We start from the raw sequence: 27,559 nt of genomic DNA, 5'->3' as shown, positions 1-27,559 counted from the left end.
CTTCCAAAGAGCAGGACCCTGGTTCTTCTGCATTTGTTTCTTAAGGACATTTCTAAGAGCAGTGTTTTTTCCTTTCCTGTGGTAACTGGCCAATGTGTTTTCAGCCCAGCCTTCCTCTTGTCTGATTTAGAAGTTCCTTATGAAGTGTGCAACACATTAGTTGGGAGAATTGCTGTCCCTGAACAGGCACTTTCTGGAAAAGAAACAAGAGACTACCTGGGAGGACTAAACAACAGAAAGAATCTGGAAGAAGATACATGCAGTTCCTGATGTTTTTTCATTTCTCATGTTGATTTGTGTCAGAAGTATCTCAATAGCACAATAGCCTATGCTAGTCTGCTCACTCTGACACCAGAAAACATAATTGCAGCATGTTATTACTTAAAAAAGATTATTTTCTATACTTCCTGTTAGGTCAATCAGTACTAAATTAGTACTGATCACTACAGTGATCAGTACTAATTTATAGGCTGTATTTCCTGAAGCCTTTAACCTCACTTTTACTCACCAAAAAAAAGTAATTTACTTTTACCTTTGCCATCAGGTTAGTCCTCTGCAACTTAATGAATGGATATGTGAAAGATGATAAACATAAAATTTCATCAGCTATTTAGACAAAATTATCCTGCTCCTGTCATAGAAGATTATTCATATCAAAATGTACATCCAATAGTTTCTTGTTTAGATTTACTGTGGAGAACCTCCAGAAATTACTTACCATTTCAAGAATCAAAGGCAGTAATAGTTTCTTTGATGGGTTTTACTCTTTCCATTTTATGCTCTGAAATTTTGCAGTATTCGGATGATTTTTTTTCTCAGTGCATATGTGCTCAGGAGGTAGACACAATGTGGTTCACAGTGAAAGTAGAAGTTCTCTTCCATTACTTGTGTCATGCTCTTCTACATGCAGGATATGACCCTGTGACTCATATGGTTCTTGTCATATCATACATTCCTGTTCATATAGGAAGAGAAGAAAGATACACTGTTTCTCTTTTTTTTGTCATTCAACCTTACCTCACTACAGATTTTGCCTTGAGATCTCTTTCCAACATGGTGCTCTCTGATTCCTGTGTGATTCTCTAGTCCATGATAGATAATTGTGGGGTTTTTCCTCTCATGAAGACTGAAGAACAGTGACCAGATTCAGAAAGGCAGAATTGTATCAGATACATTGATAGAACCTCAGTGATAGAATCTCTACATTTCAGATAGCAATATTATACTCTCACCTCAAAAAAATTACAAAAAAGGGTTTTTTTTATATTATTGCCTAACTGCCTGTTTTTAATATTGCATCCATAAGATATTCAAGATACTCAAGATGCTTTATGTGTCACCTTAACCTGATCTGAAAACCCTCTATAAATTCATTTGACAGTGATACATATATGTTGAGCTCTATGACACAGGTAGATACCATTAAGCTATTTATGATGCTGTTTTTGTGTATAAGTGGAGATTTGCCCACTCTTAATTAACAGGTCCTTTTTTGTTTCTTAGAACATTTTGTATCCTGAGCAGTTTCAGCTCTGGTAATTATTCATTTTAGTGAATTTTTATTTGCCTGGTATACTCATTTGTGTGTCTCCAGTGAAGTCCAATATTTCTATAGACTTTCCAGATACTGACTAGGATATGAACAGGGACTGAAAGGACTTTAATGGTTTCTGAGGTACTGTATGTTTCCATTTTCAAATATAGCACCATGATATTATTATTTGTAATTGTGGCAGTGAACTGATTAAACAAATTATAACACCTCAGAAGAACAGCTGAGAACTTTAAAATCATATCCTAGCCTTAAAATTTGTCAAAGTAATTTGAGGTCATTATGAAGAAAATAATTCAAATCAATGTGAGCAAAAAAGTAAGCTACTAAGTATAAAATTGGGTTATTCGGTGAAAGTTTTCAGATACTTTTGATATACTTCTGCATTCTACATGGTTATTTAGACCACAGTGGAACCAAAGGGCTTGTTATTCGAGAATTCATATACATGTCCCACAAGCACATTCAACAGTATAATATTTACATTTAAAACAGACTAAGAAAGTTCACAAGTTTGCAACTGTCCCAAATTTTACACTTTTTTCTGCTAGCAACTTCTGCTAAAGTCATTTAAAGTTAAAATGTAAATTTCAAGCTAAATTCCCTGGTCCCTTGATTCTCCCTAGACAGATAGACAGCATTCACATATAAGAAATTACTTCTACTCTGAAGTACTCTATTGCTATAGAAAGAATATTACAGAAAGTAGATTTGTATATATCAAAATGGGAGAAGTGTTAAGCACAGCCACAGAAATCAGGCATATTACACATTTGTACTCTCATACAAGTATCTGTATAAAGATAACCCAAAGTTGAAGAATGTCAACTGAAACTTCATATTCAAAGATTTGAAGCTTTTAAAATAAAAAAGTTATCTGCAAAAAAGATAGTGACAACATCAATTTTCTTTGCAGTTTTTCTATCACCTCAGTCTTTAATTTTTAACTGAGAACACTGTAATTATAATGGTCTGCAGTAAAAAAGAATCCACCTAAATAATAAACGTTATTATGGCAGATTTTTAGTTTTTCCTTTTGATACTTCGATAAAACCTCTGCAGATGCCTGAGATAAATAGCAAAATCTTGCTTCTCTTTCCCTTTCTTTCCTTCTCCCTGGATACAAAATGCCTTTCTGTGTGTTCTTTTTGGGTTTCAGCTCTACAGAGACTTTCTGTTGTGCCATGAACCAAACAGCAGAAGGAAATATGTGAAGAATGAAGAAAAGAAAGCCAAGAAGAGAGGGAGAATAATTCAAGGATAGTAAAATTCTATATTGCATTACACTGGAATAAGCTTCCTAGTGAGGTGGTGGATGTCCCAAGCCCATCTGTATTTAAGAGGCATTTGGACAATGAGCTTGGTAATATGCTTTAACTTTTTGTCATCCCTGAAGTGCTCAGGCAGTTGAACTAGATGATCATTGTAGGTCCCTTTTAACTGAAAATATTCTACTGTGTTTTGAAAAGAAGGGTAATTTATATCACTCATGGATAAAAAATTCTCCTATAAACTTGGTTAAAGTGCAAGATTCTCTAAGTCCCAGAGAGATTTCTAGCACTTAAAAGCTAGTTAGTCCTCATTCTAGACTTTCTGAGTATTGTCATTGCCCTTGAAGGAGCGGGATCTGCTCTGCAGGGCCATTGACTGTCCAGGCAGCCACTTTGTGAAAAGTGATAAAAAAGAAACTCCAAAAGCTCAGTTGAATTTTCTGAGAAAGTTTGCATTTTGTTCATAGAGCAGTGAATTTGCTAGGCAGAGTTTTAATGAAGGTCAAGGAAAGGGCCTAGAAACAGGGTTTATGAAAGTGTTGTAAGATTCATTATTGTCATTGTGCGGAAAAGGATAATTTTCCTAAGAGAAATGGTGACATATACATAATAAAGTCCCTGTCCCTGTCATGACAGCTCAAGAGCATGCCATCGTTACCACCTATGTCACACTGCAGGTGTGCCTGCCATATGGGTGACAGCCGCTGACTTCTCTGATCAACACATAATTATCTCTGAATAAAAATGCACATCGGAGTAGCTGGACATAATGGATTGAGGACCCAGGGCAAAATGCTCTTTGCTGCATCCCGCAGCACCACCTGGGGGTAGGAGGGGGCTGAGGGCAGCCACAGGAGCTGGGGCAACCTTGAGAAACCCGCAGCTACTGGGCTGCCCCGAGGTTACCGTGTTTATCCTTCCTGTCTTCCCTTGGATAGGGGAGGTCACCTGGTTAATGGCAGGATGCCCCTGATAGAAAAGGTCCTCCTGGTCAGGGCTATTCTCCACTATCTCACCATACATCTCTCTCACAGCATCTGGATAGTTTCCATTTGCAGAGTCCCCTTCCCCCATAAGATAATAAATATCATATCACAAGGATGGCAGTGCTCCTTCATGGAACACTGACTGTTTATTAGAGGCAAAAAGTTTAAGAGAAATGCTAACAATGTTCATTAATGGCCTGCATCCAGGTTTAATGAGGCATGTCAATATGCGAACTGGGCAACATCAGTGGCATAATAGTGGTGGTAAATGGGAGTAATTGTATCCAATTGTACGGCACAGCTTCCAGGAATGAGCCCGAACTGCCAACTGACAATGACAGAGCAATTATGGGAAGGCAAGCGAGCTGTGTCAAATTAGCACTTGGTGAGAACTCATTTTTCAGAGATGTGCTTGCTCTACAACACCACAAGTGATAGCTACTTTATTGTGAGTGATAGGAAGACCAGCACTTAGACTGATGTTCTGATTTGTCAATAGCTGTATTTGAAAGCTTAGTGTCACAAATATATAGAGATATTCAGGGAGAGAGGCACACTGCTCATGATCCGAAGGATAAGAACGTCGCTGAGAAGGTCATCTGTCAGTGTGAGCTGTCAAAGAGAGATCACACTCTATGAAAAGGGAACATTCAGCCGACTTAAGTAATTACCTTTGACTGAGATTTGAAGATGTCTTCTTTTGTTGGCCTACATTGACTGCATAATTTATAATTTACTGCAATCAGTGAAAGGCCAGGAATTGTAACTAAGAAAAGCCTTATTTTATTTCTCATAATTACATTTCTTCTTTTCTCCCTTAGTGCCTCAGAATGTAAAAGTAGGATATTGCTGAAATATTTTTCAGTAACTCACTCAAATCACCTTTATCTCTTAAGATATCATACCCTAACTGGGAAGTTTGGGTTTTTTCTTTGGTTTTGGGGGCCTTTGTTTGCAGATGTGAGTTGTACCCTATGCCATCTTGCAAAGTACACTACATTCCTAATGTGGCTTTACATGCTTTGTAGGATTATCAATTGAAAAGGATAAAGTAATAATTCAATTTTTCTTTCTAGTGCAGAATAAGAAAAAAAAAATTTGGCTCTGACATTGTAATCAACATCCTATTCAGAGATACAGATCAGTTTGATACAGTTTTCAGGACTGCAGAAAGATAAGTATTGTAGCAAATATTTTAGGAACTTTGTGGGTTAATAGAATTTTCACTGCTTGGTGTCTTTTTTTTAACAGTAATCTCACTAGATCAATGTTTGAAAAGTAATTTTTCAGCCTTTAATAATCTTAAAGACAAAAGATAATATATGGCCAATTATGCTCTGGGGTATAACAAGTATTACAGTTTTGGTTTTTATCTTAATAAGAAAAAATATCTACTTACATTTTATTAACTAAAAATATAGCATGAATTGTTATCAATGTAGCTTTTGAATTTTTGTTTTCCCAGGAAAAAAAGCAATTTTTGGAAACCTTTATTTGAGTTTCTTTAATCTATTTGCCATGGTGGGATGTTTGGTGTCTCCAACTTTCCAATTCAGACCAGGAAATCTTAATTGGGAAGGGCTGAATGATTAATGAATTGCAACAAAAAGAGACCAGGGATTAGCATGCCTTCTGGCCAAAAACTGTTGTTTAATTCCAGGTGTATTGATTAGCTGTATAGTTATTGACAAAAGAATTAATTTAAGTACTTTAAGTCAATGTTTCTTTAGTTGAAAACTTTACCTTTAGACACAAGGAAATGCCAGTACAAAACTAGTCAATTAATATACTATCAAAGTTAAGTCAGAGGAGAAAAGGCTTCCTGCCTTCACATTTGAAATTTTAGGTAGGACATTTTTATGTCATGTTGATTTTCTAAGATTCATCAAGGAGCCATATTTAAAATTCATAATTGTGGGTTTAGTGATGTTTGCTAATTATTTCATGTTTCCTCTGAACTTTAAAGATTCTTCTAAAACATACTTTGTTTTCTTCAGTTTGAATTTCAGTACCTGACATTATTTTAAATTATATGCCTTGCTGATTCTGAAACACATTTTTAATCATTATTTTTTTATGTTTCAGAATTCTTTAGGCCATTCAATTTCCCCTATTGTTGAAAGCTGTTTAATTCACAATGCCTTGAGTACAGGCCCGTCATCTATTCTATAGTGACTATACCACTTAATAATGGAATAGTGCATCAAAGTGCCACTTAGGTCTCAAATTGTTATGTATGACTGTCAAAGCGGTGAAAAAAGCAAAAAGAGGAAAAAAAAGGAAAAAAAAAAAGAGAAAAAACCCCCTTGATTTGTCTTTACTACTGGAACGTGAATTTGTCAGCCAGGTTTTGAAATCACAACAGCATTGCTTGCATCCCCAGCGAGATGTCGAAAACTTGACAGGTACATATTTTTTCAACTACAAGCACTTCTATAATGAAAACTAAATACACAAATCTTATTTTTTTTTTTTTGCTCTTGACAGATAGTTGTTGCCAATGGGATTTAATGTTCAGGTTTGAGTTGTCAAGAGAAATAACCAATAAGCAATCCAAGTAGTCAGTATACAGATATTCAAAAGCAAAATGCCTGGCTTATGTGATATACTGGGAAGATTTGAGTGTATAATTAACTAACTGAGGAACCAAGGACACTTAATCTTCCCTCTAATGGCAAGTTCAACCCATCACTGCCTCTCTCTGGGGGACAAACTGTAGCTTGTTTTCTGGTCACCAGGGCCTTTGGTTGTCATTTTGCTCTTTCTTATTCATCATATCCTTGAGTTCTGGCACTGTTTCTTTCATCACTACTCAGACACAGTAAGAATTAACAAGATAAACTATGGCTCATTTCTGAAACTCTATTCATCATCCTATGTATTTTTAAACTGTGAATGTTTATCTGCCTGCCAACTCTATCACAAAATTATCTGCTTTTCGTTCAGAGCACAGAAAAGGAATATGCCTTTGTATATTTGTTGCCTGCATAAGCACAGGTTTACAATGTGTACACTGGAAACCAGCAACAATATCTTAAAAAATGCTCTAAGATCAGTCATTTACCTCCAGGCTATTCACTCATTTATATGACACTGCATGTGTGTGCATGCGTGTGCAGTATTTATGTGTAAGGAAGCAAAACAGCAGGCTGGTGCTAAGGGGAATGGCTTGTGGAGGAGGCCAAATATCTTTTGCATTGAGCAGCTCCCCCTCCCAAACCCCCATCTGGGCACTCAGCAGTCAGTAGGAGTGAGCCCAGAGTGGCAGGAAGCGACAACAGAGAAATGCTGCTGAATTCAAGCTTTGCATTAGAGGTGACCAGATAGCTCCAGGTGTGAAAACCCTCTTGAACACTCCCATGCAATCAAGTGGACCCCCTCACCCAGCAAAAAAAAAAGTCCATTTGCTTAAGAAGCTCTCTGCTCAACAAAAGACAATTAAAATGGATGCCGGGAGGAATTTTTTTAAAAAATAGTTAAAATGAAATAAAAAAATCAAATAAAATAAAGGAGCTTTTAAGATGGAGGATATCCAAATGAAGAATGTAGCAAAATAAGAGAGCAGTATGTCTAGTGCTTTCTGGGCCACAAGCCAGGCTTGCAGACCAGGAATCACAGGCATCCAACTGCTCTCCCTGGGTCGCTGATCTCTGCATGCCCAGCCATGGGGCATCACACACAGCTGATCCAGGAGCCTCAGACCACATGTATGTCCTAATATACCTCCTATGAATATTCACACAGCAGGGCGTGCAGTAGTGAGTTTGTAAACCTGGCAGTACAATTATTCTGGTTACCAAAGTACTGACTGTTTACTCAGCAAAATTTATTACTTGGTGTGAAGAAGTTTTACAAGTAAACAGAAGAGGTCTCCAAGGAAAAAAACCAGAACATGAGGTACACAGGTAAAGCCCAGGCCTTAAAGTATGCATTGTGAGCAAGGAGAGTCAAAGTGAAGGCTGAAACAACTTCTTTACTTATTCTTCTCAAACCACTACTGTCACTTGTGTACCATAAATCTGCCTTAGGTCATGGATCATTGACCCTGTGGACCAAAACGTTTAAGGTCACTGGTATCAGAGTAGCTGGTGTGCTTACACGTTATGGACTTGATCCTGAAAGGTGCTGCCAGCCAGAGAACAGGCTGCTCAGCAGGATTGGACCTCTGCTCTCTGTGGACAGGAGCTTTCCCATTTTGCTTGGAAAAGATTGCAGTTTTATAGGGAATCTTCTTTCTGATTCGGAAAGCTGTGCCCTTCTTCAAATAAAAATATTAAATTTTGAATGACCATTTGTATCTAAACTGTAATTTGTACACAAATGTTTTGGTTTAAAAATAATGTTATTGAGCCCTCATGAGCAGAAGAGAGCAGAAGTGTACTTGGGACCACTCATTTTGATAGTTCTTTTTGATATGCACATTTATAACATCAAAACATCCATTTTCCCCAGTTTGGAGAAATTAGAAAAAGAGTTCATTAGCCCTTTCCAAATGGCTGAAAGAGGATTATGATATAATTACCAACAGACCCTTAAGACACTGGTAGAATAACTGACATTGCTATTTTAATGCTATAAAAATTACTTTAGATAGTTTTGAATCAAAATATGCATACTTGTCTGTTTAATGCAGGTACTTTTAAACATTAATTGTACCTGATAAAAAGCTCACACCCTGACTGATATACATGTTAGAGGTACTGTTGTTATCTGCAAGTCTGGATAGCTCAAGGTTATATTACTGGGTTAATAGGATGAGACTCGTGGTTTAACACTCAGGCTTCTGACACACAGCCATAAAGATGCTGAATGAAATACAACTGGCTGTCTCTTCCTAGGAAGCAGTCTACAGGCCTCTGGTGATTGTTTCAGAAGTTAGAGAATATTTAAGGTCCTACATTTCAAAGTGCCTCATTTGTAAAAAGCTTATAAGTGAAATAGCATGGAAAAGACACCCACATGAAGAAAATCTATGTTTAAATATTTATCTGATGGTTTTTATTTTTAAAAACATAATATTTTGTACAAGAGAAAAAAGATAAGAGAATTATTTTGCTGAAACAACTGATCTGTATCTAATCTGTATCTAATCTGCAGAGACATATTAATATCAAAAATAGACTTTCTGAAAAATAAGGCATAGCAAAGATTTCATAATATATTTGATTAATCAAAACCCAAACGGAAAGTTCTGATCTTCCCAGATGCTGATGGCTTACAATTTGCTTCAGGGCATTATAAACCATGAAGCACCAAATGCTTGCATATTTTTTATAATACACCAAGCTCTCAAATATTCCTGTAAAAAGATCCATCATTATTATCTTACTGCTTCTTTTCCTGGGCTGCATTGTATGGACATAGCATCATGGACTAATTCCTGAAGAAACACTTCCTTTTTTTTTAAAATGCCTTTTAGTCTGCCAGGCCAGCACGCCTGATACAGAACAGAGAGCAGGTGATGGGGTTTTTTTAGCAACTGCAAATAAGGAGCAGGAGCAAGGATCTTCAGCCCTGATGGCTCAATGGTTAGCCAGAAAAAGGGTACAAATAGTTTTATTGTGCTCTCCTTCAGTCCTGGATCCATTTTAGTCCAGCCTATTTTGCTGATTTAAATCACATTTGAGAATAATTTTAACTTATAATAAAGACTTGTCCACAGACTACAGACTGTTCTCTGAGCAGCACTGTGAGCAGAAAAAAATAGAAATTATGAGAGAAGAGTGGATCTATTTCAACCAGAGGCTTTATTTTTTGCATCAGAAATTGCATAAAAACAGAAGATCATAGAGGTAAAGATACTAATAAATGTTTATTTTGCTCAGTCAGAGGATAAGTATTTTGTCAGTAAGTGCAACAACATGAGACAGCATCTGCAGAGTGCTCTCTGGAAGCACTTACACCTTGCAGATGTTTTGTTACCATTCTTCGCCACCTCTGCATACTGAGTGGGGACGAATATTTCATACACACATCTCAGTGGCAACATTTTGGAGGAAAGGCAGGGACGTGCAAAGGAAGTAGGCTGTGAGCTAAACTAGAGAGGGAAAATCTGTCCATCACTCCACCATTTAATGCCAGTAATGAAAAAAAAAACATCCGAGGGACCATTTTGTATCACAATATCAGGAAAAAAATAAATAAAGAATGTAGAAAATTAAAACTCCTCATGTTATTTGGCTTCTTGTTTAGATATGGTGTTTAAATTGGATGTTGCACATGGTAACAAGGTATGGATGCTGGTCCTTGTTAATCATCTAAAGTATTGAGTCATCTCTTTCTTAAAATTAGCAATGAATTTATGTTGTGTTTTATACTAATCCATGATGTATTTTGACACTTCTCAAGAGGGGAAAGTTGCCTCAGGTCCCAAGTTAACATCACAAGAATATTAAAACCAAGGCTAAACACACCGCCACTATTGCTCCTTTTTTATATATTATTTATTTATATACATCCCAGAATTAGGCTTTCTAAATATTTAGTTACCAAGATGTATTAGTTTCCACCCATCCCAAAAAGGACAGAAAGGAAAGCTGGAATAAAAAGATGAGACGCTCAAGAAGGAGCTAAAGGTTTGCAAACTAACTTGTTTAAATGGCATTAGAAATTGTCCAGATCTTTGTCAACATCAGTGACATTGTATAGTATATTTTAAAAAAGTTACAACACACACTGAAAATAAAAAACAAGGTCAAGGGTTATATTTTAGCTAAATGATGTATTCAAACATGGCCAAATTTAAACAAGGTTCATTCATTCCCTCTTCTAAGCCCATACAGAGTCTGTTAGGCAAAATTTAATTTTCCATATTTTTAATTTTTATTCATTGCTGCGCACGTGAGAGTCTCGTGTCTTGTTAACCCTTTCTTATGTTTTTTTAGACACCAAATAAAAGCATTAACATTTTTCAAGTCATGAGAAACAAGAGTAAGACAGGCAGGATATGCACATCTGACCTTGAAAACAGGGCTGGTGTCTGCCATGCCAAACTCTAAGCTAGCAGTATTGAAGGAGGCTCAGACTGTGATAAAAATATCCAAAAGACAAGATGCATTCCCCAGCTCTCTCATCTGCTAGCATCTTTCACTTCCTCTCCCCACCTTTCTGTCCCTCTTGAACCATATCTGACTTCATCCACAGCTGAAGACTGTGACCTTGGTATCAGATTACCCTAAATGGAGTAAATAAGTGCAAGCCCTGTCCCTTTGGTTTATTAGTAAATCTGTAATTAATCATTATGTACCACCCAGAATTATTGTCATTTTTATCTCCCTCGACATACCTTTTTATCCTTTTATAGTCCCCCCTTCCTCCTACAGTTTTTCCTTTGTTTCCAGTGACTGATCTGGCCACCTTTGGGGATATTCCAAGTTCAGAGTGAGTTTTACATTCTAACTTCAGATCTTACATACTGGAGATACGGGATTTCTATATCTGGCAGTACAGGTTGCCTGGGAGATTGGTAAATTCACACTGTGTAGATGAAGAAACCAGATTTATACTTCTGAAACAGTGGTTCATACATAGCAAGATATTCTGATCAGTGGAAGTTAAAATTAATGTTGAAAGTATTGAACTGAAGTTTTAAAGGAATGAATGTAAGGAAAGACAACACAAACCTTGTTGTTCCCTGTACATGCAAGAGACTTGCAGTGTCTTTGAGCTGCTACATAAAATTGCCATTTAGAAAGGAAAAGGTAAGTGCAAAATTGCCACAAATATAAGGGACATAACAGAGAATTTGGAACTGGGTCATTGTTTTAAAACAGGAACATTTCAGAGAGATGCAGAAAAACCCAGGATGCAGGAAAGAAAAGGAATTTAAAAATGGACAGTGGAGGATTTCCTCAGAGGAATTATTTAATTTTAGAATAGGTGGAATAAAGAAAAATGTTTTTATTTTATGGAGTTAACAGAAGATATAACTGATTATTTTTTTATTTCATCTTATTGCTTGTTACTCATTTGAGAGGGTATATTTTCTTTTTGATAACAATTGATCCAATCAGAAAAGACTTTTGACCTTGTGAAGACCTTTGACTTTTACTTTTTATGATGTAAGGACCAGTTCTTATTTACATCCATCCCTAATCAACCTCTACAGGAAAATTTAAGGGTAAAATGCCATCAGGCTCTAAGAATCAGTCAGGTGGACAAGAGGATACAGTTCATTAGCTCTGCTGCAGTACAAGGCTGGGGTAGTCACCTGTCTCTTCACATCTACCTCCCAGTTACTCCAACTCTTGTAGTGAACTCACATGAAAGAATTATAAAGACAGGCACTATACATTAGGCATCACTATAAGAAATGTTTTCAGACACTCCAATAACTGAATAATGATGGTGGGGGATTGCAGTGTTGCTTAAACTGAAGTCACAAGTTGGATTTTGAAAGATGACTAAGTGAAAAGCTGTGATGAGAGAGACATTAATTTATCAAAATTCATCCGTGTTCTTACAGGAAATACAGGGCTCCTGTATGAAAAAAGTTTCAAAACTTGAGGTTGTAGCCCTTGTTCCAGTTAAACCCAAAGTGTAAGGAGTTTCAGAGGGGCAGGATTCCTCCACATCTGCCTACAGACTCACGTCCAGGTAGCACTGAGTATCCCCAGCTCCCCAGAACTGGGAGGTACTTTGTGCTAATCCTGAATGACCATGCTATGGTCTGCTGAGTTGATCTGTGTCATCACATGTGTTATGGTGAGCCAGGTTTTGGCCCGCAAGATGGAAAAAAGGATCCCTAATTGTGTGCACTGTTTTTTCCCCAAAAGCATTTCTAAAAACTCAGGCAGGAAGAAAACACTGGTGTGCAGAGACCTCTTTTCTTTTCTTTTCTTTTCTTTTCTTTTCTTTTCTTTTCTTTTCTTTTCTTTTCTTTTCTTTTCTTTTCTTTTCTTTTCTTTTCTTTTCTTTTCTTTTCTTTTCTTTTCTTTTCTTTTCTTTCCCTTTTGTTCATTTTCTAATGGATACTGCTTATATAGGGTTAGAGAGATGAGAATACAGATTCAATTCCTATAATGTTTCTGTAATCAATGCTTTGTATCTGAACAAAAGTGTAAAGAAGGGCATAAATGCACTAAGCTGCATTTCAAAACTGACATAGTAATTGCAGGACTGCCTATCTTACCTTGGCCTCAAGCATTTACCAGGATTTAAATTTATTTCAAACTGTTCTCCCAAGTCTGCCTAATTTTTTTTTTTTTTGTCCAAATAGCAGCAACTCACAGTTAGTGAACAAAGCCCCAAGATTTTTTTTTTTTTTTTTTTTTTTTTTTTTTTTTTTTTTTTTTTTTTTTTTTACTTACAGCTAAATTTAACTTTACCCATCCAATAAAAAAGAAATAAGGGAGCCTTTATTATCTCCCTGGATTTCTGGGTATGATACCACATCATAGAGAAGTGGTTATTAGAGACAATGGCCTACCAAGGTGAAGTTTGTAATAAAGCCTATTATGTGGTTTCACCATTGACACTAATGGAATGTAACAGTGATTTAGAATGATTTAATGGTTCCCAGGTTGTGCTCTAATAGTGCTCTTTATATTATGATGTATATCACAAAACCTAATGTGGCTGTTGTGATATATTGACAGTATTCATGCTGTTTCATTTTTTTAGGGGAATTTTAAAAACTGTCAAAAAAGAAAATTAATAGGTTGCAACTGCGTTATTTTCAAGGGATCTGTTTTTTAAATGTATGTGCATAAATTTCTATTTGGTGCCATGCTTAAGCTAATAAATTCATTTGCATTTTTATTCCAAAGTCATAAAAGTGGAATGCATGCATGCATGCATCTGTGTGTGTCTGTGTCTGTGTGTCTGTGATTGAAGCCTTGTTTTAAAAAGATAATCCTAAAATTTGTTTAAAAAATGGCTTTAATGGTTTCAAATGTTCATAAAAGGGGAGTGTAAAACAAGTTTTCTTTGCACAGGCTGCAAAACTACACTAATTTAACAAAAAGGAGACAGCAGGGGGTATGACTACAGATTCACTCAAAAAACATCCAGACCCTTAGGGGTCAGGTGGCTTTTAGACTTGCATTTAAAGTCTGGAATTTAAATAAAAACACAATCATCCTGCAAGAGAAACAAAGGAAGATATACTAGAGCTGAGATACCTTTTGAAATTGTTTGTGGGCTTCTCAGCAATGCCTGACCTATTAGCTTAAAGGCATTTCTGGCTTCAAGTAGGTTAGGAACAGCAGGAATTTTCTTGCATTTTTAAAGTTTTTCCCCCTCTTTTTGTAATTTAAAAGCATACATCATGAAATACCATTGCTCCAAAGACCAACACCTTCCAAGCGTGATGATGAGCTACCAGTGAAAAGACCCAAAGAACAGAGTTCTCCCTGAAAGGAGTTTCATACCTGGCTGCCCTGTGAATGCTGGAGCAAAGGTCCTTGGCATTTTTTCTAATAAGTATTTCCTTCCCTGTTGTGATACAACGCTTCCCCATTCAAAAACTTCACATATTTTAAAATAATTTTCCTTCATTTTCATTTTGAAACTTTGCACAGATCTTTTGGAGAGCAAAAGAAACTGATTGCTGATGCCTTGATTTCCTCATCAAACATTGCCAAGGGCACAGATCTTCCAAACCAGCTGGGAGGTGCTGCCGGGCCACCACTTGCACTGCTCAAATGGGGAAAAAAAATCCTTGTGGATTCATGTTGCACCCTCCTTTTGGAGGCCCAAAAGAGAGTAATTAATTTAAATTACCCAGCTGAAATTAACCCAGGTTGCATAGGTTCCCATGATGATCTGAGTACTATCCCTTAAGAGGGAGAGTCACCAGGATCTAGAAGGAAAAGTGATGTGAGTTCTCAGAAAGGACATGGGTGGAGGTGAGTAGCTTTTGGTCTGTCATCACCATATCAAGAATTTCCTGAACAGAGAGAACTTGCAAGAGCTTTCTTTGCCAAACTGTGCCATTTACATGGCACTGGCTAATTGCTCACTTACAGGGCAATAACAAAACCTTGTCATATCCTGCTTCAGGTTAGTTTGCTTGTAGAGATTCTGTGGTGTTGGGGTTTTTTTTGTTTGTTTGTTTTGTTGTTTTGGGGGGGTTTTTTGTTTGTTTTTTGGGGTTTTTTTCCCCTTTTCCCTGTGAAAACACCAGGTTGTGATAAAACTGCCTGCGAAGAGTTCAGCTGGAACACAGCCAGCCGTCGCCTGATGGGATCACAGTTTGCATTGCATGTGCTTCTACCCTCATGGCAAGAGAATTTAGTGAGCACAAAAGGACAACGTTCCTCTTTCTCTGATTCATTCTCTAAAACTGTCCACAAAACCATAATTTTTCAAGTGTAAAAAGTATGTACAGGCAGGAAAATGGGTTTATAAATAGAACCTTACATTGAATAATGACTTTGGGGCACTGAACTGAGAGAGGACAGGCAGAATTTTGGAGAAAGTAATTTGGTTTTAACACTGAAGTTATTTCAAAGTTATAAGCAAGATATTTCTCAGGAGAAGTTCTCTTTTTTTTTTTTTTTTTTTTTTTTTTTTTTTTTTTTTTTTTCTATTGTGTCATCCCTGTGGAGAGCTTTGTGGAATCATGGAGAATCAAATTAGGGAAAGTGCCTGTTATGTAACCTCATGGTTCTTTAAAATAGTGGGAGCATCACAATCACTAGAGCTTCACACTTCCCAGTTTATGTACACCACATGGAAAGTGGGGTCAGGAAATAGTGGAGACCATGTAATGAAATATAAAGATAATCTTTACAGCAATGCATAGAAATTTGCATAATTATTATCCCATTTTGACTTTTTAACTTTAGAGAATCTATGTGGGTCAGTTTTCCCTGTTTTAATTAGCAAAATCAAAATAACAAAAAATGGCAATTTCCTTCTTTCAAGCTCAAGTGGACTACTCAGCCTGTAGCAATAATTATATTTTTCAAATGTGAGGTGCCTAATTTAAAAAACGAGATTCCCAGTAGTTGCACAAGTTTTAAGGACAAGAAGAGACAGAAGCAAGCCTTTTGTTCTTATTGCTTCCCAGTCAAAAGTCCTCTCAACATATAAACTTTGGAGGAATTATGTCATTCTTGTAGATAAATGTCTGTGTCAATATTATTTATTGGAAAATATTTTACGCATTGGGGTAAATGAAGAGCAAGGTTTACTAATCAGATTACTAGCATGCTTATTCTAATTTATACGTTCCATGGTTAGCCTTTAAGCCACAGTTGACCTCTTATTTTTTATATTAACTGGAAACCATTCATCAAGTGAGTTACCCCTCTCCTTTCAAATCCACTTGTATTACTAAAAGGTTGAGTAAAGACCTCTGGGGAACAAGGGCAATTTTTGACATGGATCTCAACAGATTAAACTATGCAGGGACAATATAGAATACATTGGAGCAATAACATTATCACATCATAGCCTGATTGAGAGGCATTTCCTTGCATTTTTGTCCTTTTACCATAAGCCAATAGTAGCCACAGGCATTTGACTGGAGAGCCCGGAGGATTGACAGGCCTGGCAGTCATTACACGCTGGATTGAATACTAGATTACTCCAAAGTGGCTCAGGGTCAAGGATCAGTGTGTTCCCTTTTGGCACTAAATGACTTTAATATCCTTACTGTATTAGTCAATTACTTTAAAGCTGCTGCTCTCTGAGCTCTCTCTGCCCCCCTGCAGTTTACTATGGACATTTGAATTGCTCCCATACTTAACCCACACATCTGCTTTTAGCTGTCAAAAGAATAGTGCTACCACTGGAGCTATTGACAATGCAAAATGAACAGAGATACTTGCTGTCAGTGTCAAGTGGCACTTTCTTTCCATTGTTTGTTTTAAATAACTCCCAAATAATGCCACAGCGACTCTCTTCCTAACTTAGGAAAAGTCTGATGGTGGTTTACAGTTTACCTTTAATTTAGTCTCAACGTGACCAAAACAAGCAGCAGTAAATTATTTTGTCCACACTGTTAATTGTTTCTTGGGGGATAAAAAAATGTTTTCCAAAGAGCTGAAGTGCTGTGGTAAGGCACAAAATGAAGGGCTGCTTTCCACTCTTGCTTAAATTTCACAAGAGTCTCTGTGACTATAGCAAATTACACTGCACTTCTGAATTTATTGGTGCAACACAGTGAAGAATTTTATATCATGGCCACTGAACACTAAAAGGTCTGGCTTGGCTTGGTGTTAAACCAACATGTCTGGATTAAATATGAGCAGAACTGATCTGAATTTTAAAACTGCTTGAAAGTCATGCCTTTAGTGTTTTAGTGAAAGTGATATCACTGCACATGAAAGCACATCTGTGCTGTGGGGCCCAACTTGTGTGTGGTGATGTCATTGGGTTAAAAAAACAAGTCAGGACTTTACAGCTAGATACATACAGAAATAATTTTCCTTTACGAATATGCCTATTTTCATCTGCGTGAGGATAAATGGGCATTGCATCTTACTGGGAGAGCTCTGAGTGGTTTGGTGAACCTCTGTTGCATGCAGACAGTCACGTTTTTGCTCTTTTTGTATTAAGCTATAACATGGGTATAAGGACTGGTGGTTTTACTATTCTTGTGAAAAATACAGCTAGCATTTTACAAGGAATAGCGCCATGTATATTTCTGCATGCATCAAGTTGATCTGCTTTTTGGACAATCCAAGAAGGATCTGTCATGGCAAAGTTACCTTTCTTATTCTTCAGAGAACTGTTAAATGTCCTCATGAACAAGGGCTTTGGACTCTTCATTTAGTGCATGAAAAAATAATCAAATTTGGACATACAAGGTAGGTGTAACACAGGTCATTGCTATTGGGAATTCTAAAAGATATGATATCCAGGCTGCCCAATAACTTTAGCAGCACAGTGTCCACTCTGACCTGTTTGCCAATGACAAGGCCAAAGGAAAATCTAATCCACTGTGCATTGTAAGCTTCTGGAAGGCTTAGGCAGCATCAGAGACATTTCAGCTCCTGGCTTCAGCAGTCTTTGTATTTCACTGGAAATTAAAATTGCTGTGTTAGGAAACAGATGAAACAATATTTTGAAAAAAATATCTCAATCTCTAAGTGCATGTCCTTGTTATTCAGGATCTTTAAGCATATAAATATATTGTAGGTAATAGAGCAGTAATCAAAATGCAGATATATGATCAGTTCTAAAATGCAAGCACACTTGCATGTTTTTCAAGACACAGCTACTCCAGGAAGGCAGACAGACAGTATGCTATGGACAGTAATATATATTTTGCTTGCAGTGTGCCTCAACTCAGTGGCTAAGCATAATGAATGGTGCCTTGGGGAATGCTCTGTATAATTGTGCTAATTTAAAATTTAGTCAGCAAAGGACCTTAAAAAACTTGATACCTCTTGGTAATGATGCATCATTAGCACTTTTCATTCATTTATATTTTGTTGTGTTTAGGGATTTGGGTATTCAGGAGAAGAAAGGTAGTCTGACAAGAGAGTGATTGAATCAGCCCCCTTGATACCTGGGAGTGACAGAAGGTGAAGTACTGTAGCTGCAGTTGACAACTACTTTAATATGAGCCACTTATAAATATTTACAATTCATAAGTCAATGATGAGCTTCTCTATAGCACATAAATAATACCGTAAGTATTTGGCATATTTATTTGGAACCTGATCATTAGTTGGAAGATAGCTTAGTGTTAAAGAGTTATGGAAACATTTTCAATTAGAAGAGCTTTCTTTGGAGACTGCACTGCACAGCTTTGAAGAAAATAATACACATGAAACAAGTGAGTTCACACTTCTAGGAAACTGCCATTCTCTCAACTTAATCAGGGGAGCAAATCATCCAACTCCTGTACAATAAGATAAGTAAGATTAATAGAAACTGGTTCTCAACGATTTACTTGGCACAGACACCATAGCACTAAACATATGGCCTTTCTGCAGTGCAACAATAAACATATCAGAATCTAATAAAAAAACAGTGAGCCCTATTTACTGCATAAGTAATTGTGTTAGGGACATAGTTCCTTTTGTTAAGGAATTCTACTAATAAATTGATTTTTTAGGCTAAATGAGACACTTTGGGGTGCATGATTTTGATCTGACTGTAATAAAAGGTTGACAGATTGAAAATTAGGCACCTATTGACTGACAGAATTCAATATTTTTTGTTCAAGACAGATATTTATATGCAATATAAATTTTTGTTTGTTTCTCATCTTAAATGTTGAACATTGTTGAAAAGAGGGGGGAAAACCCAACAGCTCCACATTCCATAAACCACAATTAAATAAAATGGAAAAGCTTACAGAGAATGCATCCTTCCTTGGAGTTTATTGTTTCTTTTTAAAGACGCTAGAATATCTGTATTTTCCGGAACTATTTTAGGCAGAACAATTATCTGTAGTTTCTATCTCTTTAACATGAGTGCATAGTGCAGTGATGAGTGCTAAATACATTAATCAGGAGTGAAAACAAAATTGAAACATTCTGGAGCACACTCTTGGATACATAAAAAGATAAGCTAATATTCAGCACAGGAAAAACATAATAACTTACTGCGCTTGTCTGCCTAATTTTTATGTTTTCGGGACTTTGTCATTCCTATTTTTTTTAATACAACAATGAGGTTTTAAATGACCACTAGGGATGGACACTCCTTTCTTTCCATTCTGGTGTGTAATGAGAGAGACAACACCTCCAGCCATTATTCCTTCGAGTGTTGAGTGGGAGTGCAGTTAACTTTGATAGCATAGAAGTACATCTTTTATTGCATAGGAAAAAAAAATGTCGAGAGTAACCTATTCAGTTTAACATTTTCTCAGAGTAATTACACATAAAATTAGCTACCATCAAACTTTTTAGCTACTTTTCCCAATCATATTAGCTGCGTACATACACATTTCATGTCTAAGCATGGAAGAATTATTTTTACATGGCAATATCCACAGAAAAAAATTTAGAGTGGGATTTTTTTTCCATTTTAATTGTTGATAATTTTGCATTTGAATCTCAAACTATAACTATTTTTTTGATACTAATATAGAAAATCAATCTGCAATGTCTTGCTCATATCGGTACAATGCAGTCACTCATTAATACAGTTTCAAATATCAAAAAGGTGTCTGTTTTCTGTTTAATTTTTAGGTTCTTTGTAATAGGAGTCTTCTTGTCATGGATCATCCTGAGGTATGTAAACAACATACGAACTTACTTTGAATGATATATAATCTCATAATTTTCTCTCATAAAATGACATATACAAATCAAAGAGCTAAAGCATGGAAAGTAACATATTTTGGTCTTGTGACTAATGGTAACCTGGTGCTATTGAATTACTGAACTGTGTCTGAGAACTAATGAGAAAAATTTCCCAGGGGAATCTTTATCCAATGCACTTGGAGAGCACCTTGGGGACTCATTCCGTGTCTGTCACCTTTCCCGTCTCATTGACACTCAGCTTCTTTACCACCATTACACTGTGCAACCATTTCACTTTACACTTCACGATTAGAATATTAAAAGAAGAGAATACTACACTACTTGCTCCAGATAGCAGAGTTGTTTTTGACACTTAAAATAGAAATTGTCACTGAAATATCACAAGGACATAACTATCTCCAGCTCCAGAGCACCCAAAGAACATTTTAAAGTTCAGAAGTGTATTATTTTAAAGCAACTCTTATTTTTTGTCATATTTCTTAAACAGTTTGTTTTTTTCATTTCTTAATTAACAAGAAAACACTTAAGAATATGTCATGTCATGAGGAACATAAGAACGATTTCTCTTAGGTGAAATTTACTCCTCTCACAATAGCAAGAGCTGAGTCACTGGTATTGATTATATAATGACGAATTTTTAAATGAAGTAATAGAAACATCATTAGCAAAAATAGATTGTTTTCCATGCAGTAAATATTTGGTGAAGACTTGTGAGGTCTAAAAACATAAGAAAAACTCTTCAGTGCATGTAAATGGCTTTAGTTTCATTGATTTAAGAACACTGCTGATTTCCCTCAGAGAGGATTTGTCTCATATATCTTACATCCATATTTAGAAGAACTTTGGTATATCCCGTTAGGGCCAAAACCTGCCTTCCTCTGAAAAGATCCCTCACTGAAGTGCACAGAACTACTCCCATGAGTAAGAGCAGGGAGGATTTGGCCTCAGGGAATAAAGCTCAACTTTAAAAAGTTTGAAAAAAACCCAGCTGCATTTTCAGCTTAAAGAGTGCTCTAATTTCACCTGGTTGGTGATTTCAGACAGAAGCTAATTAAAGCCAATGGAGAATTTTAAAAATGAAGAAAAAAACCCCACAAATTAGGACAGCAGGGGGAAAATAAGTTTCCTAATTATATATAATGAGGATGTCTTCTATGTAGTGCAGTAAATGCTCACCTTTTCTATAACACAGAGTATGCTGATTTCTGCTGTGTGGCCCAGGGTGCTACACATACAGTGCTTGTACCCATTGCACAAGTATTTGATTTTATTAAAGAGTTCTAGTTAGCCAAATGTCTATGGGGGGTCACACACTGTGACTTGGGTAGAGACTGAGAAGTAGGGAACATATCTGACTGTTGATGATATTAACAGAACTATTGCCTCCAGCAGCTGTTTTTGTCACCGTATTTTGCTGACATGTAGGAAGTGTGGGAAGGGGAGATTATTTTGGCAAGTATTAGGAAGAAGTCAGGCTATATGCTGAGTTTGGTTTTGTCTTCTGCCAAAAAATATCTTTCCATGGAATGGAAGAAAACTAGCTGTCATTCCATCCTGCTTCTGAAGATGTGAGATTTCTGCTATGGACTCCTTGAGGACAGGCTAAATGCAGTATTTTCTTCAGTAGTGGGCAGCCACTGTGTGATAGAGTAGATCTATTATATCTTGAAAATATTTGAGTATTTCAGCCTTGCATTATCAAGAAATCAGTCTTTCATTGTTGACTCAGCAAATATTCTTTGCTCTAAACAAAATGAAAATGCAATCTTGAGGTTGTGGATTTTCTAGAGGATTCTGTCCCCTTCCCATGAATTCTGAGTTTCAGAGGAGAAGTAAAGGAAAATTGGAGACTGACTTAGAAATCACAGTATTTCTGCTAATGTATAGGGAATGAAAAAAACCTAATAACAAACTCTGTCAGGAATCATCAGTCCTCTGATGTTTGACACAAAACTTTGATGGTGTGAAAAATACAGTGATGATGATGAACAGGAAATAATGTTTCAATGTTCTCTTTTAAAGTTACTCAGACCTACTGAAATTAGAAACAGTTTAAGTCTTTTTTTTTTTTACCAGACCAAGTTTAAATAATTAGAACTAGCAATAGTCATACATGTTTGTGACGAGTGAAGATGAAGCACTTCTGCTCAGATGATCTCCTCCATCTCCACTCTACATCCATTCTGCACAGGGGGAAATAAATGAATAAGAAGCAAGGTTGTGAAGATCTATATTATCAGCTCTAGCCTGTTCACCTTTACCTTTCTATTTTAAATTTCAGGTCACTGTACTTTATTCCAGGTTCAAACCAAAACTCCCTTATGTTCTGTTGCTTTAACTGGTCTGAGATCTACCATGCATGAACAGAATGTGATAGAGAAAGCCAGTTTATGGTTATTTTAGAAAACTTTTTGCTTTTCACTTCAGAGTGCTTAATCTTAAAAAACAAAAGTCTGTGAGCTGGTCTATTTAAGCTTCCTCTATTTAAACATTTAAGGCAAAAAATATGAGAGGTATTTTTGGTCGTTTGGCTTTGGGGTTTTTTTTAAGCGCTAACATACATTTTACACATTCCTGTCTCATCTTCTTCATGAAAAAATACAATTCTTTTGAAAATATATAGGGGAAACAGTCCATGTCAATACTTAGAATATCAGGAGACAGGTTGTGAACTGAATTCCTTTGTCTTTCTCAGAAAGATAATTATGAGTGTGGCAGAATAAGAAATACTTAGATTCCTAGTTTTGCAGGAACCACATGAACGAGATACTTTATTCAGTACCATGTTAGTACTGCTACAGACAACCAGCTGTTTCAGTAGAAGTTGAGAGTTAATATTCATTTGAACATTTTCTCTGACCTCTCTCCCACCCATTAAATTTCTTACACCTGGCTCTTATGATCTTCTCAGGGACAGTTTTTGATTGCAAGCTGATGAGGCTACGTCAAAGCTTCCCAACGCTTTGGAAACCCAAATCCATTACTTTCTTACACAGAAAAATGTCATAACTAAAACCTGAGGGCAACTAACATATATGTAAGTACTACTAATACCCTGAATCCTTACTAGTACACAATATTGATTTGCAGGGACAGTAAGTGAAATTAGGCATTTCATTATTTGCCATTTTACTTTACTACCTTGGACTTAGCAAAGGCATCAACTGTATTTAATTTCTCTTTAATTGTATATATGCATAGATGGAGAAATATGCACTTTAGAATGAGTCTCTTAAGGCCAGAAAAGTTCAAATGTAATCCTCCCACTGCTACAGATCTGTGTGCAATTTTCCTTAAGTTCAAGTAGGGATGCATAAATAGAAGCAGCAGAGCATCTGACCCATCACTCATATTCAGAATATTCAATGCTTTCCCTGTTTCAGATGTTTACCTTAAAGTTACTCTGTTTTCAGCAGTTCACATTTTCTTTTGAGAAACAGTGAAGGCAGAGAGTTATTAGGAAATGTGCTATATGAATGACCATAGGAAAAGGAAAAAAATGAATGCAGAACCACTTTCAATACCTCACTGTCCACCACTAATACTACGATGGACAGCTAAGACAAGAATAGACACTGTGCATTGATGACACAAAAAGCTTGCCCTGAACTTTTGCAGACTTGTGAAAGAAAAATATTTTAGTTATAACCATCCTTGTTTAGAAGTGGAACATTGTGCTGCAGATATCATGTATTTTGTCTACCTAAGTGCAATGATAAACAAATAATGTATGTTGAAACCCAATTGGTGTCTCTCAAAATCTTTCTCTGCAGATTCCAGAGTCATGTCCAAATATCTTCTCATTCTTTAATGTATGATTGAGAATGTGCAGTGAAACACTAATGGAACTTCTATCTAGTGCCCATAGCAGGCAGGTCTGGCCAAGAGGATAAATAGACTTTATATACTTTTGTTCAAGGGCCTGATTAGCACTATTTATCTGTCATTCCTTTCAGTTTTGGAGATTTTGTTGCACTGAGCTAGGATCTTAACACGTACTGTTTTGATCATTCATCCTGATCTAGTGTGTCACAAACAGAAAAAAAGTTCTGCTCTAAATGACTCTGATGGTGTCAGTGCCAAAGCAAACGTGGGGTATATGTTTACAGTCTCCTTTTTATACATGTCTGGGGCAGAAGAGCTATTGTAACAAATTACTTCTCACCCACACAGAGGGTATTTCTTCAATGTCACAGCAGAGGTCATTGACAGGGCAACTCAGAGAAGACAGCTTCCGAAGAAGAGCGTGCTTACATTTTCCATAATGCTCATCCAACTTTTCTCAAACACTCTCAAGAAAGATATAGTTAACCCTTTTATAAAGAGCAAATGCAAATACAAAAATACATCTTTAAAGCTTTAAGCATCTGCAATATTATATGATGTTTGCAGGAATAATCATCACATACTACAGCAGTCCCACAGTTCTGGTAACAGCCAGAATGACACATCATTTTTGTGTTTTAACAATAAATATTTTTAACTGTTAATCTATTCAGTGGGGCTATATAATTTCTTGTTGATGTTGCTATACTGACCTCTGCAGGCTTTGGAAGTTTGGAACATTGTTTACTGCAGTGACTGCTGTGACCTAAGCAGCCGAGCCTGTATCACCAGAACACTTGAGGGCTAACATACTTATCTGAGAGTTGTGTTGTTTCTTAGTTCTAAAGAATAAACTGAAAAAGACTTTAAGGTAATTATTTGAAAGTAAATGTTCTTGATGCTAAATATGTTAGTTTAGGAAGAGTAAAGTGAAAAAATAGGTATTTAAATAGGTTTGTTACAGATGTAGGAAGTTGTGATATGACCGGGTAATTAAGAAATGCAGCCATTTTAGAAGAAAAGCATTATTCCTGTTAAACTTCTCTCTTTAAAAAAAAGTTAAATTCTGCAATATATTCAATCCAATTTGATCCAGTCTGCTATTCTTCTCCTAGATATAATTAAATGTTGCATACGTTCACTATTGTTTTTATAAGTTTTCTCAACTAGGACAGACACACCGGGATGAATAGTGGTACTTAAGTGATGCAAAGGTCTCTGTCTTCTGGATTTCAGTGTCTTGAGTTAAAATCATTTCACAGACATAGTACAATGCACACATTAATCCAATCTGGGTTATTTTCTGTTAAATACTTACTGCCTTTTTGGAGTTAAGTGTGTTTCTTAAATTTATTCATGTCCAAATACAATTTTTCAATTATGGCCTGACACTTCTTTTATACATATATATCATTTTTGTAACTTATAGTCATGTTTGGCTGACATACAGAGCTATGCCCTATACCTTGTTTATGTTAGAAACAAAGACTCTCTGAACTGCAGCTCTGTTTATAGCTATTTGTGGTTTAACAAATGACAAAATACAGAAGACTTAAAAATCTTGGTCTGGAAAAAATATCTCAGTCTGGTTTATGTTTTCATCTACTTTCCCTACACTTATTGATTTTGTTAACTGTTTCAGCTATTCACTGTATACTTATCTGACCACATCGTATTTATGTTGTATACAGGTAACTGACATTTGGAGAAAAACAAAACATACAAGATGAAGTCCTAACTACTCTGAATGCTCCCATTGACTCCAAGCATATTCCTGCTGTATTTTTGTCACTCATCCTTCATTTTCAGAATTAACACATCTCTTTGACAAATTCAAAGTTTAACTAATGAATCTTCCTCTGTAAGAGACTGAGAGGTTATACCCTGAGACAAACAGACATATGGATGTGCCCACCTCCACTATTTGTGGAAAAAACTGTGCATTTTGGGATGGATTATCACTCAAGTTGCATTAAATTTCTTGTAGTCCAGTACTGTTAACCAAGAGATGCCATAGATGAGCAAAACAGACTGCAATTGGCAGGCGAAGAAAATATACATGGGAAGTTGCAACACAGTTCTTTAAATATTTGGCTTAACATTCACTTCCTCAGTTTCATTTTTTTCCAGTTTTTAGTGTTGTCAAAACAATGATCTGAGATAACTCAGGATTTTGTCTGAGAGAAGATTACTATTTCATTTATCTGCACCATTTGCATGAGAGTCTCTATATCATATATACTAATCTCCTAACTAGACAAAGTGCTGGCCATCCTTTCGTACTGATTCCTGTGGTGCTCAGAGCTCTGGATGAAGGAATGAATTTTTGTGCATTCATAGGCTGCCTATCTCAACTCTTCTCACCCAAATCAATGCAGTGTCAGCAATGGTAGTGGAGTTTCCACAGAGCGAAGTCCTGGCACCACCTAATGTTCTTCAGTCACAGAAATGCAGGCAATCTATGGTCTATGTGAGCAAACCAGGGCTAATCTGAAGTAGAAAATACATCAGTATGGATAGAGAAGAATTTAATTCCTCAAAATCAAATGTTTTACCCTGATGATATGGTACTTTTGCTCCACAATGTTTGCTAATATTAACATAGCCATGTTTTCTTGCTCAAAAATACTGGAAGAGTTTGAGACTAAACCCCTGTGTCTTAGTGGTCAGCAGGTAACCAGTGACAATGCATGTAGAAATAACACAACAGCAGCAATGGCAATTGTCATTCCATTCTAGTACCCAAACACTCTGCCTACAGTGCAAGCTGAAGTTCTGAGAAACCTAAACTGTCTTGATGGACTTTATGTTGTCATATGGTGTAGTGCAAAGAGGAAAAGCCTAGGCTTTGATTTAGCAAAATGTGTTTTGGCTCTGGGACACCATGCCTGAAAAATACCTTTACAGCAAGGTCTGTTCAGGGCTTGTGCCTGGCCCAGGCACACACTCTTCATGAGCAGGGAGCTGAAGGCTGGAAGCACTTGTTAGAGGGCTGCCCTGGGTGTGTCTTCAGCTGTAGTTCCACTGAGAAGCAACTGATCGGAGCCTGCCAGTGGTGTCTCTAGTACAAGCTGCAAGCTGGAACCAGGAAAACTTTCCACAGCACACTAAATTCATAACCTAGATGCACCCAAGCACAGGTGCCAGAACAGTTTAGCTATGCTGGCATATCTAACCCGAGGAGTTATGGTGTGACTGTTTTTCCTAGGACATTTCAGGACTGTTATGACATTCAGTAGGTAGCTGTTTAATTAACCTGGAATATAGGCTGGACGACCACTGAAAGTTAAGTCAAGTTATAAATTTTTTCCTTTTTTCCTTTGCTATGGTTGCAGTTAGATAACACAGTAAATTTCAAAGCTCTAAAGAGAGAAAAAACGTAGCATTTGAATTATGGCTCTTTGTGTATTGATCCCAGATTACAGCACCTGGACAAGTGGTCCATATAAATCACATAAGCCTTCTTTGGACTGTCAGCCTCGATTGCTTGGTGTTCATATCAGGTCTACACTGTAACGTGAATAATCATTAAGTGTTACATTCCCATACTTTTCTGTTTTGATAAAAATTTGGGGCAGAATTGTGGCCTGATTCTGTCAATGTACGGAGCATAGTTTTGCTTTTGTCCTAGAAGTTTCTAATACGTGCTCATTTCTCTCTTGGATCTCTGCGAGAACACTTGAGCAGGATGTCAGCTCCTTTTTATTTTTCTAAGCACAAGCCTTGTTACATTTTGCTTAATCTTCCATCCGTATG

The 27,559-nt window shown here is 36.6% G+C and overlaps 2 long non-coding RNA genes across 3 annotated transcripts; one reads left to right on the top strand and one right to left on the bottom strand.

The window, feature by feature from the left end:
* Window positions 1-724: 724 nt before the first annotated feature.
* Window positions 725-24,491, bottom strand: LOC135301855 (uncharacterized). Its single transcript, XR_010363587.1, has 3 exons — window positions 24,233-24,491; window positions 17,660-17,778; window positions 725-955 (listed from the first exon to the last, which is right to left on the bottom strand). It is a non-coding gene; the product is annotated as an uncharacterized LOC135301855 (long non-coding RNA).
* Window positions 14,418-25,641, top strand: LOC135301853 (uncharacterized). Of its 2 annotated transcripts, XR_010363585.1 has the most exons (6): window positions 14,418-14,656; window positions 18,204-18,286; window positions 19,904-19,945; window positions 22,890-23,015; window positions 24,525-24,674; window positions 25,495-25,641. It is a non-coding gene; the product is annotated as an uncharacterized LOC135301853 (long non-coding RNA). The 2 variants fall into 2 exon arrangements; XR_010363584.1 differs by lacking the exon at window positions 18,204-18,286 and having other exon boundaries at window positions 14,427-14,656.
* The last annotated feature ends 1,918 nt before the right edge of the window (window positions 25,642-27,559 follow it).

The sequence above is a fragment of the Passer domesticus genome, chromosome 5 (assembly GCF_036417665.1).
Source record: "Passer domesticus isolate bPasDom1 chromosome 5, bPasDom1.hap1, whole genome shotgun sequence".
Classification (NCBI taxonomy): Eukaryota; Metazoa; Chordata; class Aves; order Passeriformes; family Passeridae; genus Passer; species Passer domesticus.
The sequence above is the reverse complement of the archived record's forward strand: the minus strand, read 5'-3'. Positions and strand labels throughout refer to the sequence as shown.